This window comes from Dromiciops gliroides, chromosome 3 (genome assembly GCF_019393635.1).
Source record: "Dromiciops gliroides isolate mDroGli1 chromosome 3, mDroGli1.pri, whole genome shotgun sequence".
In the NCBI taxonomy this organism is placed as follows: Eukaryota; Metazoa; Chordata; class Mammalia; order Microbiotheria; family Microbiotheriidae; genus Dromiciops; species Dromiciops gliroides.
Genome location: NC_057863.1, coordinates 54,280,007 through 54,296,686, shown reverse-complemented (window position 1 = coordinate 54,296,686; position 16,680 = coordinate 54,280,007). Strand labels below are relative to the sequence as shown.

General features: G+C 40.6%; 1 protein-coding gene and 1 non-coding gene across 2 annotated transcripts in view; one reads left to right on the top strand and one right to left on the bottom strand.

Annotated features, from left to right (window-relative positions):
• Window positions 1-16,680, bottom strand: part of SLC9A9 (solute carrier family 9 member A9) — a 733,387-nt gene that overhangs the window by 52,853 nt on the left and 663,854 nt on the right.
• LOC122752418 lies at window positions 2,309-2,433 on the top strand. Its single transcript, XR_006356163.1, has one exon. It is a non-coding gene; the product is annotated as a U6atac minor spliceosomal RNA (small nuclear RNA).

The following is a 16,680-nucleotide window of genomic DNA, read 5'->3' as shown; positions in this document are numbered from 1 at the left end:
TAACCTCTGACTGCCTCAGTTTTCTCATCTGTAAAGTGAGCTGGAGAAGGAAATGGAAATCCATTCCAGCATCTTTGCTATGAAAATCCCAAATGGTGACCCCATGACTGAAAAACAACTATATGCCAAGCACTGTGCTAAATATGCTACAAATATTATTTCCTTTATCCTCACAACAACCCTGAGAGGTGGGTGTTATTATTATCCTCATCTTATAGTTGGGGAAACTGAGGCAGGCTGTGGTGAAGTGACTTGCCCAGGGTCACACAGTTTAAAAGTATCTGAGGCTTAATTTGAACTCAGGTCTTTGTGCCACTTAGTTCCCTCTAAAGGTAATGGTGAGAATTGACCCCCAAGGTTCCTCCCAGTTCTGGGTCCTGAGGTTCTCTGATTTGGCACACACATTGAAAAAAAGCACTGAGTCTGACCTTGACCTTCCAAGTCCCCTAAGAGGACCACAGAACAAGTTTCCCTCCCCCTCCCCCAGCTGGTGAAGTGTCCGGTTCACTTAGCACTTAACTGTACAACAATGAAGGCGGGAATGAATTTCGTTTGTTGAAGCAAATTCTTTAGAAAAGCTTTTGCCTAAAATAAAAAATTTGTCACTTACATCTACCAGAATCTATTTCAGGAAAACATTAGTGTTAAATGCTGGAGGGACTTGGGGAAGAGAATCCAAAGATTTCGTTATGTTTTACCCTTCAGACTTCAGCCCCTAAAGTCAGTTCTCAATCACCGGAGGGAATAGGGGATAGAGAGAGCGTGAAGAATTGAAATCCACAGGTAATACCGAAATCTCATTTCGAACATTGGTTACGGTCTGTCTCCTTCCAACTCTTCCCACCTCCCCCCATGCCTCAAACCAGAGCTGCTAACAACAGCAAAAAGGAATGCACTAAATCTCTTTCCTTCTCACTCATAGGTACAGTTGCTAGCAAATAGTAAGGATGCCTCAAGACTGGTAGGAAGAAGGTAGAGGAGGGTGAGGGGGTGAGGAGGTTAATGCCCAAACTGAGCAACAAGATTCCACAGATCACACATGTTATCACATGCAGTTATCCATGTGTTACATCGAACAACACATTCTACTCCATGAAAGTGGCACATGGCCCTGAGAACAGTGCCCACCCCGGAGAAACAATTGTCCTTTACTTTTTTTTAAAAGGATATTTGATTGCCAACAAGAAGGCAACCTTGAGATGAAAGAGTGCATTTTCCCCCTGTCTAGTCTAAACCATGTTTCATTGTAGATTTTGGCTTTGGGAATAAACTGGGAGACTCTGGTCTGAGTTCCATTTGTTTTGCCACAAATCCACTGACTTGCAAACAAAGAAAGCTGAAGCCAGCTTAAAAATGAGACTCAGAAAGATTTCTTAACCAGATGACACTTTCAACATTCCAAAATTTTATTAATAATCTATTGAGTGAAGTGCTTTGTGTTAGGATTAGGGGAGAGGCAACAATGAGGCAGGATATGATACTGACTCTCATTGAGGTGACCTTTAAGGGAACTTAGGCAAAGAAGGGGAAGGAGGTCAGTGGAAATGGTGTTGATCCAAGGACTGGTGGCAGGGACAGTATAGTGTGTATTCAGGGGCTGAGTCTTGTCATAGGAGGGGAGGAAGAAACTTATCAAGGGCCTACTATATGCCAGGAATTGTGCTAAATCCTTAGCAAATATCATTTCATTTGAGCCTTATAACAATCCTGGGAAGTTGGTGCTATTATTAAGTGATACTGAGGAATTCCTATTGAGGGCACTGAGGCAGTCAAAAGTTAAGTGACTTACCCAGAGTCACAAAGCTAGTAAGTGTCTGAGACTAGATTTGAACTGAGGTCTTCCTGACCTGAGTCTTCCCTATATCCATTGTGCCACTAAGGGGAAATGTGTAAAGAAATGAGGATTTATAGATTTCAGAGGCTACATCTAGTCACAGACTCCATAAGTTGGTAAGAGAATGCCAGGGGTCATCTGGTCCAACATGAAATTCAGCATGACATAGTGGATAGGATATTAGACTTGGAGTTAGGAAGACCTGGGTTCAAATCCCACCTCAGATATTTGCTAGCAATTGGGAGCTGGGCAATAGTAGCTAACATTTTCATGGTGCAGTAAGGTTTGCAAAGCCATCTGCCTCACTTTGATAATATGACTGGGCAAATGCCTTAACATTTCTGTGCTTCAGGTTCCTTGTCTGTGAAATTCAATCACCATCTGTAAAGGTTTATAAAGTGCTTTTACATGTCTCTGGATTTGCACAACAACCTTGCGGAGTAGGTGCTATTACTTGACTCATTTTATATGTGAGTGTTGTATGAAAGGAGAGAAGGTTAGAACTCCTCTTGATAAGGATGGAAGAGGTCCTAGTGGCCTTTACAACACATATACGATTAAGGCATTGCCACCTACTCTGTGGCATCTAACCATTTTACATGTGAGCAAACGGAGGCTGAGACAGGTTAAGTGACTTGCTCAGGGTCACATGGCAAGTAAATGTCTAAGGCAGGATTCAAACTCAGGTCTTGGCTCCAAGCCCAAGAGCTCTATGCACTGCTCCACCTGGCTGGCCTTGATAGACTTTCAGGTCCATTCCATCTCTAAATCCATGATCCCATGAACCAGGGCTTTGACAAGAATAATCTCTATAATGTACCCATCATCTAGCCTCCAGTGAAGGGGGCACCTGATCTCAGGTGGCAATGCAATCTACCTTGGTTGACTATTTGTTAGAAAGTTTTTCTTTACCCTAAGCCTCAATTTGCCTTTTTTTCAACTTTTACCCATTGCTCCTAGTTTGGTCCTCTGAGGTTAAGCAGAACAGTTATAGGCTCCTAATTTTATAGGCATGGAAACTGAGGTTCAGTTTTACTGACTTGGCTAAAGTCACACAGGTAGGTCATAGCAAAGTTGAGATTTGAACCCAGGTCTTCTGACCTGGGCAGCTAGGTAGTGCAGTGGATAGAGCACTGGGCTTGGAATCAGGAAGACCTGAGTTCAAATCCAGCCTCAGACACTTACTAGCTGTGTGACTCTGGACAAGCCACTTAACCCTGTTTGCCTTAGTTTCCTTATCTGTAAAATGAGCTGGAGAAGGAAATGTCAACCCATTCTAGTATCTTTGCTAAGAAAAACTCCAAATGGGGTCACAAATGAACAGCAATCTCTGACAACAAATTCTATGCTCTTTTTTACTTTGTCGTGCTTCCTGTCAAGGACAAGCCTGAAATATTCTTTGACTTTTTTTATCAGAGATGATGATGATGATTATAAAACTCCCCCCAAACTGAGGGGCCTTCCCTCAGTAATAAAAAACTAGGCTATGTCAGCTTCCTCCTATTTCTGCCACTTCTCAGAACATCAGGTGAACACTGTTTCCCTTCCAAACAGCTTTGGTGTCTGTCCAAGGTGGGAGTAAGACGTTCCTTTACCTCCAAACTTTCCATCCCCCTCCCTGAGGTGCCATCACCACTCTCTCTTCAAACATGAACCCACAATGAGAGCTAGACACGGCACAGTGCATTTTTATGGATGGTGTGGCTTCGTACAAAGTGAGAAGATATTTTATTCAGTGTAATGTCTGACTGACATCATTAATGAACGTCATTAAAAAAGAAAGAAAGCAAATCATGCAATATGAATGAAATGGTTCCAGTAGCTTCAATATGGTCCTGGGAGGTCAGGAGGCCTGGATTGGCTCTAGGCATTTATATGGCCCTGGGCAATTCCCTGACCGTTTCTTGATGCATCAAGTGACTGATAAAAGGCATATAAACCATGAGATGTAGAAGAAAGTAACCTTAGAGGCAATCTTGTCAAGACCCTCCATTTCACAGGTTGGGTAAGTGAGGTCCATGGGGTAAGTGACTTTTGCAAAAGTGCTCAGCTCAGTGCCTGGCACATAGTAGATGCTATATAAATATTTATCCCCTTCCCTTATCAATGATGGCAATCGCAAACCGCATCCTACAATTTCAGCATCCTGACAGTCAAGGGTTTAAGGCTTATGAGGATATTGCTAAGTGAGAACCTCTTTAATGCTCAAATCTTCCAAAAGGTCAAAATATCTGCAGGTGTTTGTAGTAATCCTCTGCTCCCTCCCCTTCCCATCTCAGATATGGTACCCCAGGAGTCTAGTGCCTCCTGCTGGCGACTTTTCAGCAATGGATCATAACTCAATGTCAGCTACTGCTGACTTGGTTCTGTGGGGTCAGCTACTCCAAACATTTCCCTTATTTTACAATATCTAATCCTGGATGGAACAAATACCAAGATAGCAATTCCATTTTATAGCTTGTTCCCTATTTCCTCTCCTTTGTCTGCCCAAGGACAAGCCTGAATCACAGCCTTTTTCTGGTACTATTATCTGTTTGCTCTGTGATCATGAATGAGGGGTGATTTAGGCGGATTAGATAAAATTCAGCACTTTGGAGAGGGAGGATCAAGAACAACCTGCTACAATCACAGCAGGCAGTGTCCCTGACCTTCCATACCATCAACAAGCATCGTTTAGATTTATGTTGTATAATGGAAAAAAGGCAGGGGACATGAGTTAGAGTTGTAGCATTTCTGCTTCCAGTTCTATCACCTCAGACAAGTCACAAATTCTCTGTCTCAATTTCTTCATCTCTAAAATGGAAATAATACTTAGAGAGTTATTAGAAAAGCATTTTGGAAACCTTAATGACTAAAGCTCTACAATTTGCTCTTACTACTAGCGGTCCCTTTTATCATTAATGAAATGCTCATGGCCTTTCATTGGTTATTACCGTCTTCAGAAATACAGTGAATTGGGCTTGACCCCTTTGGGGATGGGAAGCAAGGGCCAGGGAGGGTGGAATGAATAGGAAACCCTATGTTGGGACTGTCCACCAAAAGCAAAAATCTTATGCTGTGGAAAGGTTTTAAAGGTTGGACAGAACCTCAAAGGTCACCTAATACAACTTTAACCTGAAGAAGAATCCTCTTACTAATTAAGGCTCATCTAACATCTACATGGAGATCTCCAGTGAAGAGGAACCAACCTCAGGACAGCTAAATCTGTCAATTGTTAGGATGGTTTTTTTTCTTATATCAAGCCTTAATCTACTTCTCTGAAACTTCCACCCCTGGCTCCCAGTTCTATATTTCTGAACTAAGAGAATGACTCTAATGCCCTTCAAATACTTGAAGACAGCCATTATTGTCGTCGCTTCCTTTGTCTTCTCTTGTCCAGGCTAAAACATTTCCAATTCCTATAACTGACCTTCATTTGTCACAGGTTTCCTACTCTCCTTGTTGCCCTCTCTTGCACAGTCTAGCTTATTTATTCCTTTCCTAAAATGTGATACTTGGAAATGACCATGGCACTCTAGACATTGTCTGACCAGGACAGATGACAGCTGAACTACCACTTTTCTTGTTCTGGGCATTATGACTCTCTTGAGGCAGCCTAAGATAGCATTAGTTCTTTGTGGCCACCATGTCACACTTTCCACTCATACTTAGCTTGTTACCAATTATAATTTCCAGATCTTTTTTTTTTCTGGGAATGGTATTTGGTCTCACCTCTCCCATCCTATACTTTTGAAGGTGATTATTTGAACCCAAATAATTTATCCCTTCACATTTATCCCTATTCAATTTTATCTTACTAGAATAAACCCATGCCTCTAGCTGTCAAGATCTTGTTTTTGGATCCTGGCACTGACAATGAACATATTGGCTATCACTCTTAACTTGGTAACAAAGAAGTTTTCATTTCTGTCTTTGTATTGCCAATATCTAGAAGACACTTAATGAATTCTTGTTGAATTGATTTGAATCTGCAATAAAAGTGTTAAATAGCCCAGGGTCAAGAACAGATCTTTGTGGCAGGCCATTAGATATTTCCCTTTGAGTTGACATTGGTACACTGAAAACTATTCTTTGAGTCTAGCCCATTCAACCAGTTTTGAATCTACTTAACCACATTGTTATCTAGCCTGTATCTCTACATTTTGTACACAGGGAGAAAATAAGAGATTTTGCCAAGTATTTTTCTGAAACCTAAGTATATTACATCTATATCCCTGATCTACCAGGTTAATTACACTAGGAAAAAAGGAAATGACATTAATGTAGCAAAGTCTGTTTCTATTTAGTGATCATTGCTTCCTTTTTTAAATACCTGCAAAACATCCCTTTAATAGTGTACTCTGTATTTTTTTTTTAGTGAGGCAATTGGGGTTAAGTGACTTGCCCAAGGTCACACAGCTAGTAAGTGTTAAGTGTCTGAAGCTGGATTTGAACTCAGGTACTCCTGATTCCAGGGCCGGTGCTCTATCCACTGCACCACCTAGCTGCCCCTGTGTACTCTGTAATTTTGCCCTGAATTAGGATCATAAGATCACAGATTTAGAGGTGGAATAGACCTTGGGGTCTAACCCCTTTACTTTATTGATGAGTAAATGGAGGTAGCGAGCCATTAAATGACTTATGCAAGGTAACTTATACAGGCACCAGGTGTTTGATTTGAATGCATTCAAATCATTGATTGAGTCTATCTACTCTGACCAGCAGTTTGAGTCCTCCTTTTATCCTCCTCTTAGCATAGCAACCCCCCCCCAAAAAAAAACCCAAAACCAAAACCCACTCACCTATTGTCTTTAGCATTTATCAGCAGCCTTCACTGTTTTTTCTCCCTTTCTTTGCATCCCCAGTTGGGAGTGCCTGATATGCTTAAGTGCTAATTAATGGACTGACTGTGAACTTTAGGGTCCCTGATGCTATTCTTACAGAATTGTACTTTGGTATTCATCCTTATGTATCTCCCTAAAATTTGAGTTGGTTTGATAAGTACCCTGTGTAAGGCTGCATCTCTTCCTCCCCATTTTTATGATTTCATTTTGTGACTTCAGAATTTCATTACTGAGAGCTGAGCCAGCCTTCTTAGACCTGCAAAACATTAGACTATTACTTATGCTTTTCTGAAACCTTATCACCCAGTCCTGAACCTGATGGTTATTAGCTTTATTGAATTCCAGGACAGTCCCCTTGCTTCCTCAGTGAATTTAGTGCCTGGTTCATAGTCTTCTCCCCTCTCAATCTCCTGCTTCATATTAGGGGTTTTACACACACACACACACACACACACACAAACACACACACACACACACACACACACTCCATCAAATACCCCAACTTCTAACTCTATACTATGTACTTAAATCCCTTACCTCCCTTCTTCTATCTCTAGTCAAGCCATGACAAACCCCAACTGGGCATTACTTCTACTACCTAACAACTTCACCCTTCTTCCCATGTACTGAATGGAGTTGGGGAAAAACCACAAAACCACTTTGACTGGGTCCACTACAAATTTATGTTATCTAATCTCAACTGAACCCTTATTGGATCAAGGCAAAAATCATTTTCTCCATAATTGATTCAATATTCTGCTCTTCACGGCAGCTGTTCCAAACCTTTTCATCTCTCCCCAAGCTTCTTATCTCACTGTACTCCTTCCTCCTCCTCTCTCAGTTGAGGATCTCACTTCATACATCAATGAAAAACAATTCATTTGCCAAGAGCACTCTTTTTTTCTCCTCATCTCAAATTATTCAGACGTCTTCCCCTAAGATATTCTGGTTCATTCTGGTCTCAGATGGAGAGGTGGTCCTTCTCCTTGTCAAATCCAGCCTTTCTATATGCAACATTCTCTCATTTCCCTCAGCATATTTCCCTCACTATTATCTTTATTTTCTGGTCTTCAATCTCTCATCATCTATTCGCCATTTCTCTGTTATCTATAAACAATCCTAGATGTTCCCCATCCTTAAAAAACCCCAAACAAACTAAAAGAACCCTCCCTTGATCCAACCATTCTGCTACCTACTATTGCTTGAGAAAGGTGTCTAAACATGACACCTTGACTTAATTTCTTCTCACTTGCTTTCTAAACCCTCTGAAATCTGGCTTTCTAGCTTATTATTCAACAGAAACTGCCTTCTTCAAAGTTACCAATGATCTCATAAATGTCAAAGTTAATGGTCTTTTCTCAACTCTCATCCTTCTTGACTTCCCTGCAGCCTTTGACTGCAGGGAATCTTTATGCAGATGACTCCCATATTTATATATCGACTCAGTCTCTCTAGAGCTCCAGTCTTGCATCACTAGCAACCTAATTTGGACCTCTAATTGTGATCTTAGCTCATCTGCTCAGACTTTAAACTTTGCTGCTGCCTCCTCCTCCTCGTCATTTTCTGCTTTAGGTTTTCATTACACTTCTCTTGGTTTTCCCCCTATTTGTCTGACCACTCTTCTGTCTCTTTTTTGGAGGGTTCTTTATCTGTCATGCCCACTAACTATGAATGTCCCACAAAGTGCTCTACTGGGTCCTTTTCTCTTTCTGCTCTCTGTTGTCTCACTTGATGACCTGATTAGCTTCTATTGGCTGAATGGTCATCTCTATGTAGATGATTCTCATATCTATATATTCAGTTCTAATTTCTCTTCTGAGCTCAACTTTTGCATTATCAGCTACTTAATTTTCAACTCTAAGCATGATTTCAGTTCATCTGCTCAGATTTCAAACCTGGCCAATATCATCTAGTTCATTCTAGCATCTTGGAGTATGATCTCAGCTTCATCTTTGGAACCCAGAATAACGCCCCCTCCCACATTCCACATGAATTGGCTTCTTGGCTGTGATCTCTGGCCATTCTGCTCTTGGCTCAGTTCCAAGCCCAGCAGTCTACCCACTATGTCACCTGGCTGCCATGACGTTGGCCTCTAAAATTATGAGGTTGGGTAGATCCAACTGTTTACAAACAATGTTTTCTGGAGGAGTCTTAATATATCTATGAGAATGGGCAAGGTTTAACAAGGCTATTTCCCAAACTCAGTGGACTTGCTTAAATTATATGTGCAAAATCACCCTGGCATTGCCCACATCCATCAAAGTCACTCTTTTCCTGATGTGTCAAGTCAACGAGCATTTATTAAGCACCTACTATTTGTCAGGTACTCTGTTGTACATGCATTTAGAAATTTCCCATGGAAAATTTTTCTGGAAAATTTAATAAAAAGGGAATGGAAAGGCAAAGACAAACCTGTAACATTTCTGCTGGGCCTTTTTTTCCCCTCAGGTCTATGATTATTTTTTTCTAAGTCTCTGGGTACCTGGACCAGGGCTTATTTTCATGTTTCCTTCCTTCCTTCCTTCCTTCCTTCCTTCCTTCCTTCCTTCCTTCCTTCCTTCCTTCCTTCCTTCCTTCCTTCCTTCCTTCCTTCTCTTCCTCCTTTCTCTCCCTTCCTTCTTTCCTTTTTTATTTCCTTTTAATTTTAAGAAATAGATTTTCCTTTCCTTCTTAGCCATTTATTATTTTAAGACATCTTTTTCTTGTTCTCATGTTTCCCCATCCTAGGGTGACTGAGCAGATGTTGCTTTTTAAGGGTTCATCTCCTTTCTTAACCTTTTGTCTCACTGTCCCAAGAGGTCTTTGAGGGATAGAAAATTTTTTCCTTCTATTTTTAAAGCTTGGAAACAGGGAAGTTCCCACCCATTTCTCCTGGATTTGTTCCATGTGAGTTAGAGTTTGACTACTTGAGAGGGCATTTGGGCATATGCTTGGTAGTCTGAATTTTTTACTCTACTCTATATGTGTATGTATATTAGAAGGAGTGATACAAAAGGAGAGACTGAGGAGGAAGGAGTGTGTTTGGGTGTGTGTATGTGAATGTGAGTGTACACACAAGAGAGAGAAACTGACAGACAGAAGCATAACAGAGATGGACAGACAGATAGAGAGCACTGACCATCCCTTGATCATTCATTGGGTGCCCTGTATTTCTGAAAACTTGCCTAGTCTATCATAGACACATCATTCTACCCTGGTGAGATTCCAAATTGGAGAATATGCCTAGTCATTCCTGGGCGTATCATTTACTTGTCCAATTTAAAAACTAGACTCAATGCATGAGTCAGTTCAGAGCCAGAGTGACTGGCCACCTCATCAGAGTGGGAGTAGCCTGTGTTTTTAATATTTAAAGTTGTTTTTTTGCATTTTCTCCCTATATCAGTTGATTTCTGAGGTCCTTTTTGGCTCTTAATCTATGTTTCGGTGATGCCTGGATTTCTTCTGGATAATCAGACCCCTTTCCCCACTTCTACCATATTACACACAAAGGGATCCCAATTCTAAGACTTGTCCATAATATGCCAGCTCTCCCTATGTGGTTTACAAATTGGGAAAGAACCATTTGGTAATCTGCCTTCTCTGTGAGGCTGAGGACTAATTTCAACTGTGTTAGAAACTAAGTGAAGGCTGATACTGCTCAGTGTTTTCAAGCTGGTGTAAGGCCAAAAGAAGTAAGTAGTACCTTGGGACTCTTGGAGTGAAATGTGGGGGTGGAGGGGCCTTTGAAAATTAAAACCAGAAAATCTCCCCTTTCTTTTTCATTCCCTCTCTAACCTCCACCCCCCATCCCACACAATAGAAAGTCAGTTTTGGACTACCTTCAGAACAACCCCCCCCACAAAGACTGTGGCTTCCTGGTCCAGTTTACTGTTATCCCAAGCTATTCAAAAGTGGGGCATTGTGGTTTGGGCACCAGAGAAAGGTATCATTCACTTCCATGTGGAGAAGGTAACAAGCAGAGCTATGTTAGACAGACAGACGGAGCATTTAAAAAAGTGCTTACCATATGCTAGGCTAAACATTGGAGGTATAAATGTGAGCAAGCAAGACATTCCCTGCCGTCAAAGAGCTTACACTCTAATAGTGGTGGATGACAGTACAAGACAACACAGGAGGAACTAGAAGCAGGGCATAGTTTGGAGCGGTTAGCTTGGAAGGGACATCGAGTCTTTGCCCTATCTGGGCTAGATAAAGCAGAAGCTCACCTCTCCTAGTGGTCCTGGGACCAGACTCCAAAGCTTAAGGGGTGGGAGGGAATTAATGGCCACATGCTGGTAGAAATGGCTTGGAGCTTAAAAAAGTGAGTATCACTGAGTATTACCAAAAAATGCTGGATCTGTTTGGAAAAATTAATAAATTCAGGGCAGCCAGTATCTGAGGCTGGATTTGAACTCAGGTCTTCCCGACTCCAGGCCTAGCACACTATCTGTTGAGTGGCCAGCTATTATTGTTGTTATTATTACTAGTGTACCTCTAGTTTTTGTTGTCTTTCACTGTATGGGCAGCCCACTTCATTGAAAACATTGAAAAATTTCTCAAATGCAATTCAGCTTAACCTTTTACTCCATTATGTGTTTATCTTCTGTGTTTTTTTTTTAAACTTTATTTTTTGGCAGCACTTGTCTAAAATACACATACCTGTTTGCACTAGACAAATTGTTCTTCCAGTTGTATTTAAGTCTGGGGAATATGTGTTTTTCATGCACTTTGTTTTTCTAGTGTGGATGATTAAAATAATCTCTTACACTTCTATGATTTTCCCTTAGGTGGTTTTGTATAGCCCTGAGGCTCAGGGAAATCAATACAATACCATTTATCAGCAGGAATATTTGGAAAACCTTTCCATCAAGGGGAATCTTTCTTTTGTTCACAGTGACACTGGTGAACAGTTTAGGTAAACATGCATTTCCCTATTTTATATCTGACTTGAAGTCAATGCTCAATGGAATGGTGGAGAGAGTTATCTTTACAGTTACTTCTGTCATATATTCATATAATTTTACTAGATCAGCAAACAACATCTTGTCGAAAGGGAGCCTTCAAGGCTGGAATAGATTTTTCTTTATTAAGTTAAATGCTTTAGAAAGAAAAATACACACGGTGGGATCTTACATTCTCTATACCTTTCACTCAGTTGGGTGATTGTCAAGGTATGGCTGGCTGTAGACATTTACCTGCAAAATCCTCCCTCTTCTATACCCGGAGCTGGAAGAGAGCTCAGACACCATCTAGTCTAACTCCCTCATTTTATAGATGAGGGATCTGAGGCCCAGAGAGGTTGTGACTTACCCAAGATCACACACATCAGAGCTGAATCTGAACGCAGATCCTCTGACTCCTGAATAGGTGTGAGACTTGGTAGAAATATTAAAGAAGAGCTATGAGATGGGAGTTTGTGATGTCTTTTCAGTTGACTGTTTTTCCTCTTACAGAAAAACACCATTCATTTTGTTTGATCTCTTCTTTCGGAAATTTACAAGAGGTATAACAATACGCCTTGGAATAAGGGTCCTGCCTCTGATACACACTGGCCACATGGCCATCGGCAAGTCGCTTAATTTCTCAGTGCTGCCAGTCACCTTTCTAATATGATAAATAGTAGTAGAGGTCCAGATCTACATTGGTAAAGGTAGCTTCCTCCTTGGGAGTTCACTTTCTCAATGAAATCTAGCCTAAAATCCATTTGAACCCTCCAATCCTTGAGATATCTTGCCTTTAAAATCATTACTTCCAACATAAATTTATTTTGTGTATTTCTAGTCAGGTGCCCAAGTATTAATCCCAATTTCAAATTGCAGTATTTTAAGGTTTTTTGCCACTTTCTACATAGCATATATTTTTTAAAATGGTAGATTCCAAATGTGATGGGCTTACAAAATCAATGCCAATGAAAATAATGAAAATGCTGGATCTGTTTGATTTTGGAGTTTTGGAGTTTTTGTTTGTTTGTTTAAACTATAATTATTTTCAGAATGATCTGGATCTTCTATCAGGCCTCCTGCAGACTAATTTTTCTCTTCAATGAAATTTTTTTTTTTTTACTGTTTTGCAAGATAGCATTATTGGTAATCTTCCACTCCTCCATAATGTTTTATCAATGAGCTCTAACTCTAACTTGGTGGAGGTTTTGGGTTTCCACATGTCTTTAAAGATTAAGGAGAATAAGTATTTTCTGGGCTTTGAAAGGCCTCCTGGTTGTGGTGATTATTTGCATTGGTAAGACATCAGTAAACAGTGGTGCTAAATCCTATACTTTGGTCCATTTCACATTTTCCCAGAGATTACAGCTTGGATTAGGGAGGTTATAATTACACATATTTTTTTTTCCTTTTAATTTTTTCCTTCCAATCTGCTATTCACTTTGACCTTTGTTCTAACCACTAGATGATGTAATTTCACATAGACAGATTTTGAAATGATTGCTACATCTGTAATCAGCCACTTCCTGTTAATGAGGATTAATCTAGTTTCTTTCTCTCCTTCCTTCCTTCCTTCCTTCCTTCCTTCCTTCCTTCCTTCCTTCCTTCCTTCCTTCCTTCCTTCCTTCCTTCCTTCCTTCCTTCCTTCCTTCCTTCCTTCCTTCCTTTCTCTTCTCTTCTTTCTTTCCTTCTTTTCTCTTTTTTATAATGACATTTGCTGCTCAGCACATCCAGAAGCTTCCTAACCTCTCCTTGAAGAAAAGGTTTCTACATAATCTATTAGCTTTCAGTCTTTTAAAATTTTTTTTGTTCTTGAAACATACATTCCAACTTAGCTCTTACTATCTTTTCTTGTACAAAATGCCCCATTAAAGTCATTGGGTATCAAGGTATATATGTTGATTTAGTTTGTAAGATCTTCTTGTCTTGTCAAGATCTTCAGAGATTTTCTTTGATTCTCCATCCTCTGCAATGATGTTGATGCATAAATTGGAATTACTTCCATGATTGCCCACTCCCAGATACTTTTCATGAGCACCATAAAGCATGATGACCAAAGGTCTAACGACAAGGCATTGTCTTGAGATGCCCAATGAGCCCACCTTTAATATTAAAGACCTCTATAACTCTCTGAGGAGAACTCGTGAATTGTCCTTCCATTTACAATGACTGCATTTTTTATGCCTCCTGTTTTTATTTATAGCTAGGATGTTATTGTGTATGTACCATGTATTATTTTATTGGTGACAATAGTCAAAAATAATGTATAGTGATTCTAAAAAGGTTATGAGGGATTCTTAGCCCCTCTGCCTCTTCTACCACCTCTCTACTGAACAGACTCCCTTCTGAAGCAATTACGCATAGCTCTCACTATTTCTCACTGCAGAAACAAAATCCAGCCATTCGGGATGGAGGACTATTTCTTATTTTTGTCCTTTTCTGCTTGCCAAAGCAGCTCATCCCCTAGTGGCTAACCTTCTGAAAACAAAACTTTCTATTTTTAATCAGGCAGGTTCTCAGAAAACTGGTTGAGTCTCTCACCATCCTTGTACTTACAGCTTTTCCAGCTTGAGAAGACCTGTTATATTTTGTGCTGTACTGATTGATGTAGTCTTTGAGTACCCAGAATCACTTCCATGTCATTGTATGACTGGTGTAATGCCTAGGGCACTGGATTGAGAATCAAAGGATGGGTCCAAATGCCATTCTAGTCATTTCTTAACTTCTGTGACTTTATGTAAATTGCTAACCCTTTCCGGGTCTTGGTCTCTTCATTCATAAAATAAGGATGTTGGACATGATGATATGTAAGGGTTCCTATAAGCTCTGAATCATGGGATAATCATTAGATAGAAATAGTAAGACAAACAGAAAGACAAAGCAGTAGAAGGTCTTTTTTTAAAGCATAGGATAAGAAATATACAAAATAAGCAAATGCATGGGCATTTGTTTTCCCTTCTGAGACTACGACCATCTCACAAATGAGTAAAATCGGGCATTTTCCTAGTCGTGAGAATCCTTTAGAAGTGATTTGAGAATTACAGTTATCCCTTCCACGTTGCAATTTTCCCCATAGAGGTTTTGAGATATTATTGTTTGGCATAAGAAATTAAATGGGAATTTTGGGGAGCTTTGCAGAAGCTTGCAGACAACACTCAAAGTCCAGCATACTACACAGAGCCTATGACCAAATACTTAATCCAAAATTTACCATAATGTACTGTAAGAAAACCTTTTATGTGGATTTTCCAGATTGTGCTGCTCTGGACATTCACGGGACTGGAGGCAGGGAGACCTGAGTTCCAATCCTGACTCAGACATTAACCATTCATTCGACCCTGGGCAACTCACTTAACCTCTGTCTGTCTCCAGCTTCCTCATCTATAAAATGGGCGTAATGATAGAATCTATTCCCCAGGGCTATTGTGAGGGTCAGATCAGATACTGGTAAAGTACTTTGCAAACTTGGAAGTATTACATAAATGTTCCTTCTTATTATTGCTTTTCAGTGACATACAGATCTTGTTCATATGTCTTTATTATTATCAAAACAACTACTACTGAATAGCAGTTTTGAAATGCAATTGATATGATAGAGTTTTTCCCAGGTCAGCAGTAATTCTTCCTAAGGGCTGCATTTTGGCAAATGAAAGCAGGGCTGAATTCCCCCAGATAACTTGCTTCTCCAATTGGTATATTGGGAGATCAGTCCTTTAAGAAGCAGACCAAAGGGGCAGCTAGGTGGCACAGTGGATAGAGCACCAGCCCTGGAGTCAGGAGTACCTGAGTTCAAATCCGGCCTCAGACACTTAACACTTACTAGCTGTGTGACCCTGAGCAAGTCACTTAACCCCAATTGCCTCACCAAAAACAAAAAACAAAAGAAAGAAGAAGCAGACCAGAGCCACAATGGTGAATAAGTCTGCAAAGATGGATGAAAACATTTATACAATAGGCAGGTGAACACCCTTAAGTTTTTTTTTTTGTTTTTTTTTTTTAGTGAGGCAGTTGGGGTTAAGTGACTTGCCCAGGGTCACACAGCTAGTAAGTGTTAAGTGTCTGAGGCCGGATTTGAACTCAGGTACTCCTGACTCCAGGGCCGGTGCTCTATTCACTGCGCCACCTAGCTGCCCCCCTTAAGTTTTGTTACTGAAAAGAATAATACTGAATGTTACTGAAAAATAATATAATGAAGGGGGCTGCTAGGTGGCACAGTGGATAAAGGACCGGCCCTGGATTCAGGAGGACCTGAGTTCAAATCCGGACTCAGACACTTGACACATACTAGCTATGTGACTTTGGGCAAGTCACTTAACCCTCATTGTCCCGCAAAAAAATAATATAGTGAAAACATTACTGGATCTTTTTTTCTCCCTGGGGTAGTGAAAGTCTGTTATGTGCCAGTATATTCATTTTAATATTTATTCTCTTGATGAGGGTAGAGGAAACCAAGTGTCAGGTTTCAGAGTGTGAGGTGGAATGTAGTAATGGAAAGGGCAGTGGATGGAGAGAAAGGGGACCTGAGTTTGAATGCTTGCTCCCCTTAGAATCAATCCTTGGCTCCCTCTTCAGGAGGCCTTTCCCAGTCTTCCCAGCCCCTAACTCTCCCATATAATCTTGTATCTACAGAATGTGAGCCCCCCAAGAGAAGGCGAGGTCTTCACTTGTTTTTTGTACCATCAGCATTTAGCACATAGTAAGTGCTTAATAAATGATTGTTGAATGATGCCCTCCTTATCACATCCATTAAGCACCTGTTATATGCCAGGAACTGTGGTAAACTCTTGGATACCAAGAAAGGCAAAAAACACAGCCCCCAGCTCTCCAGGAGCTCAGTCTAATGGAGGAACTCACCTTGCGGAATAACCTCTATGGCTTCTCTCTTCAAGGAGGGGTCTGGACCTCGAAGGCTCTTCCAGTTCTAAAGCTATAAGTTGATGTTCTCTTGGCTCCATTTCCTCCCCTGGCTTACTCCAACACCTGGTTCTACCTCACAGTGCTTGATCAAAGGAGGAAGATTGGGCATCTCAGCTCCTTTGAGATATGCCTGAGGGCCCCCTCGGAAAGCACTCAGAGAACAAAGCATGCTTCAATACTCAATTTT